Raw genomic sequence first — 5,131 nt, forward strand, 5'->3', positions numbered from 1 at the left:
GGGCTTACCACAGCTCAAGTAACTTTTCCTGGCCAGCAGGTAAAACAGCTGCAGAATGTCAGGGGGTCAGAGATTCAGGCTTGGGTCATCCTCAGATAAGGTGAAGCAGATGCCCAGCGGCTGTCTAAAGCAGCTCAATAGCCAAACGAGGGTGAACCAGCATAGCAAACAAAGGACAAAACTTGAAGTTTTCTAAGATTCCAAGATGTTAATCTCTAAGCCATGTCAGCAAACTCTCTGAACTCTGGGAAGTTTTTCCTTGAAAAGACTCTCAAGTATTTGCTCCAAAGTTTTAAGGGCCGGCATAGCCAGTGGCACCTGCAACTGACAAGGACTCATCCTTCTAGGTGTGCCAAAGGCCTACTCTGAGCACTTTGGGCACCAGAATGTTAACTGCAATTATCATTTTAGAAACCTCTTTCTTAATATTGGATTGACTTCTTCATAAAGACAGAAAAATTATATTTGCCTAAGTCTAGATCCTGTCAAGATTCTACTTTTCTTTTCTCAACTAATTCTAAAATTATTCCCCCATGCAGACAGCAAGTCAATAAAGCTCAGTAGAAAAGATCCTATGCCGCAGAGATCAGATCCCAGTTCGGCACTTACAAGGCATAAGACATTGGGCAAGTTGCCTTAGTTTAAAAAATCTGTAAAGTAAATATAATAACATACCTACTTCGTAGGGTTATTGTGACCATTAATATGTAACTTGATAGAGTGCTTAGCCTATATAACTCTGCTTAAAAAATATTGGTTCTTTTATTATTTTTAAATTACGTTTTATTTTACTTGATCCAAACCAGATCCCCTCTTGTTAACCAGCTATGCATCATTCCTTGTTGTTTTTTGCCAGAATCCTACTACAGTCCATGTTGGTTACAATCAGCAGAGAACTGTATGCACAGTTGCTCAGAGGATAGGGTTTTTATTAACTGTTTCTACCACTCTGGCCATTTATGTCCTCATTAGCTATTGCACAGATTCATATATTGCTGGAACTTAAGGTGGGGATGTGGCTCCCTTCCAATCAGCACTCTGAAAAAAAAAGCCAGCTGCTATCCAGAAAAACCTTTTCTCTCTCTCATCTCCAGGCTAAATGGAAAGAGGAGTTTAATAGTTTGCCCTGTCTTTGGCTGTATGCCACCCAAAAGCATTCAACCATTACTAAATTAGAAATGACTTCATGGTTCTCACTTCAGCAGCATATATACACTGTAATTGGAATGATTCAGAGAATATTAACATGGCCTCTGCACAAAGATGACATACCAACTCATGAAGCATTTCATAATTTTAAAACAGGTGCTTTCATATATTGTGCTGAAAGTAAAAATGATAAAACCCCTATAACAGTGAATCCAGCAATATCTTCCCAAATTGCAAATGTATTTACCCCTTGATCCAGCAGTCCAGAGTTTAGAAATCTACCCTTCACATATATGAAGTGATGTATTTACATTGCAGACAGAAAAAATTAGGATGTTCTCTATACATTTATATAGAGAAATATTCAAAATATGTAATAAAATATACTGTTTCGAGATATGGAACAGATTAACTTTTGTATAAGAAAGGGGCATGAGAATATATATTTATGTTTGCTTGTATTTGCATAAAGAAACAGAATAAACTAATAAAAATAATTACCTATAGTATGGATAGAAACTTATAGCCAGCAGGACTGCTGCCTATTTTTAGAAATAAAATTTTGTTGGAACACAGCCATACAATTTGTTTCTGTATTGTCTATGGATGCTTTTGCACTGCAATGGCAGAACTGAGTAATTGCAACAGAGTCCACATGGCTTGCAAGCCTAAAATATTTATTACTTGGGCCTTTACAGAAAAAGTTTCCCAACTCCTGACTATAAGGTAGTGGGAATGGATAGGAACAGGGATGGAAGTAAGGCTTCTCAATGTACACACTCTTTTATATGTCTTTGGTTTTTGGACTTTTGAATGAGTGTATTGCCTTTTTATAAAAATAAAATAAAAACAAAATCAATGAAATCTCGTTTGAATCTTCTGGGTAGGAAATAGACAACAATAAACCTAGAGCAGGGATTTGTGTTTGGGGTTTCAGCAGCCCACACAAATTTCTTAACAAATATTTGTGAAATTAAAAAAATAAACAACTTAGAAAATTAATTTAAAATGAAAAAATTACATTATGGTTACTCCCTGTGTTGCAGTCTCAAAAATCACCCACATATACAATAGCCTGAAGTGTTCTTGTTTGGCTACTTCATACACATATATGGAGCCTACTAAGAGCCAGGCACTGTGCTAAGCAGGTAGTGAGAATTATATTTGTTGATATTATGATTAGATGCTTTTAATCTAATATATATTAAGCTCTTATTATGTGTTACATGCTGTTTTCAGTGCTTTATATACATCATCTCATTTAATCCTCACAAAATCCCAAATTTATAACTTCAGCCCAGTCTTCTTTCCTGAACTCCAGACTCACATAGTCAACTGCCTACTCAGTTTCTCCATTTGGCTGTCTAATAGACATCTCAGACTCAATTCCCCCAAAAGTGAACTGGATATTTCTTCCCACAATGTAACTGCTCCATCCACAGCTTTCTATATCTCATTGGACAGCAATTTCATCCTTCCAGTTGCTCAAGCTGAAACACTCAGAGTCTTCCTTTAACTTCTCTCTTCCTCTCATATGACATATCTCATTCTCCACCTCTAAAATTATCTAGAATCTGACAACATCTCATCATATCCACTACCACCACCCTATTCTGATGCTCTGGGCCATCATAATCTCACACTCAGCCTTGTCACTGATTTCCTTGCTTCTCCTCTTGCCCCTTTATAATCTATGTCCAACATAGCAGCCAGACTTATCCCTTTAAATGTAAGGTTAGTCATATCACTCCTCTTCTCAGTACCCGATAATGTCTCCCTTTTTCATTCCCAGTAGAGGTCTTTATCCAAGCCTCTATTCATCTGAGGCCTACTCTGACCATACTCCTTAAAAGAAAAATTCTGTCCTCTCAATTCTTACCCTGACTACTCCTCCCCTTACTCTGTCCTATAGTTTATTTTTCTGTATAATTTTCCTCTTTTAACCCTGTATCATTTCTTTATGTATGTCTTTTTGTTTATTGTCTTTGTGGTAAAAAGTAGACTCTCAAATATTTGTCAAATTAATAAACAATTTCTTGGGATGTAGGGATTATTTCTTCCTCCATTGTACAGAAGAGGAAAAAAGGCTCAGACAGGTTAACTCATTTGCTCAGAAAATTAATCAGGGACAGAGCAAGGAATTAAACCCAGATAACTCAGACCCTAAAGTTCATAGTCTTAACCACCCAACAACTTCCTGCAATTTATGGTTTAATGCAGGCTACGCCCACCTCTGTGTATATTGCTCAGGCACAAGGGTAGCTGCAAAGCAGGATCAGCATTTGTCATGGAACTAGAATATAGCTCTCCAGAGAATAAAGCAAGCAAATGAGAAAAACACATGGGTGATAAAATGGTGCCATTCACGTTGACAGTTTCTGATATAGCCTTACCTGGATAATGGCAAAAAGCCATACTTGAAGGGTTTTACCATCAACCTACATTTTCTTCTTCACTTACTCTGCACAACTGTGTTAATGATACTTAGGTCAAGTCAAATAAAACATTTCCAACTGCCTGAGTTACAGAGTCATTTCATGAGTAAATATCCATTAACGTTTCATGCCAAGGCATGGTAGGATTGTTTAGGCAGAGTCCTTTGGGTAAAAGAGCCCCAGGAAGTAGAAACCTTTGTCAAAATGTGAATTGTGGCTAAGCCTTCAGTATCTCCTCTTCAGATGGGCTTCAACTTCTAATGCAGCCTAAGGGGCAGAGAGTGTACTGAAAGAATTCACAAATTTTCCACAGAATTCCTGTGACCTAGTAATTCTGCTCTCTTACAAATGCCTACTAAATGTTTTATTTTGCTTAGTGAAAGCATTTAGAGGATGGTGGCACTCAGAGTATGCTTATAGCCCAGTTCCTCCTGAGATAGGGGGATGGTGGGCTCTGGGGGAATTTGCCTTTCCCAGTTCCATGTAATTTGTCATTGTCTGCTCAATGTCCAATGGGAGTAAACCAGGTCAGAGCCTTTTAAACTGAGCCCTAAGGCCCCTAAGGAGCTTACTAAATTTCGCATAATATTTTACAGGTAAACTTTAGACCTCAGATCCTTTTGTAAAAGGATCACATTTTGTGATTGCTGATTCTGTATCCAGTCGTTCCCTTTTCTCAAAATTATAGTCTTTTCTTTTCTCTGTAGTGTAAGAAAGATAATACAGTGGCTTAGAAAACTGATTCTAGATCCAGAATGCTCAGATTCAAATCTTGACTCAGTCATTCACTATGAGTTCTTAGGCCTATTAGTTAACCTCATTCATCTGTTCACTCGTTGGTAAAATGGGCTATTTTGAGAAATCAATGGGATCAAATTCGCAATTAATATTGTAATGTATGCAAATGTTTAGTATGATACTGACATATAGTACTCTTATTTTTATATACTCCCAAGTATGAGATTATATAAAGGACTCAGAGTCTGCAAGACTGGTTCTGGAATCCCAGCTTTGCCATGGACCACTGTAGAATTTTTAAGTTAAGCAACTTTATTTCCTCCCACCAAATTTTTTTCATCATGAAATGAAAGGACTGAATTAAGTTATCTGAAGTTTCTTCTAGTTCTAACATTGAATAATGTTCTATAATATTCTATAATAAGGACCAATCCAGAAAAAACTTATAAGGTAGTTTTCAATTCTAGGCCTAAAATATTTAACTTCATAAGTAATACTGTGAAAAGAAAATTTTCATTATAAAACACGTAAGATCTATTCTTAATTTTACTCCCTTAATATTTTCCTTCTTATTGCAGATTACACCCCCCCGAAATATCTCATTTTTGCAAACCAGCGTGTATTTTGTTTCATGACAATTTGCTTCCTATAAAGAGAGTGCATTATCAAACTTTACCACTCATAGTTCAACACATTTTCCTCTTTAATATAAAGGTTATTTTACTTCAGAAAAGTACAAATCTTTTAATTAGAAAACAATTGAATGATGTTTTATATTGTCTCATGGGGATAAAGAATTTCCCATTTAT

General features: G+C 36.5%; 1 non-coding gene across 1 annotated transcript; it reads left to right on the forward strand.

Annotated features, from left to right (window-relative positions):
* The first annotated feature begins 1,189 nt into the window (after positions 1 to 1,189).
* LOC132482773 (U6 spliceosomal RNA) lies at positions 1,190 to 1,298 on the forward strand. The gene has a single exon (XR_009530949.1). It is a non-coding gene; the product is annotated as a U6 spliceosomal RNA (small nuclear RNA).
* Positions 1,299 to 5,131: the final 3,833 nt, after the last annotated feature.

The sequence above is a fragment of the Mesoplodon densirostris genome, chromosome X (assembly GCF_025265405.1).
Source record: "Mesoplodon densirostris isolate mMesDen1 chromosome X, mMesDen1 primary haplotype, whole genome shotgun sequence".
Classification (NCBI taxonomy): Eukaryota; Metazoa; Chordata; class Mammalia; order Artiodactyla; family Ziphiidae; genus Mesoplodon; species Mesoplodon densirostris.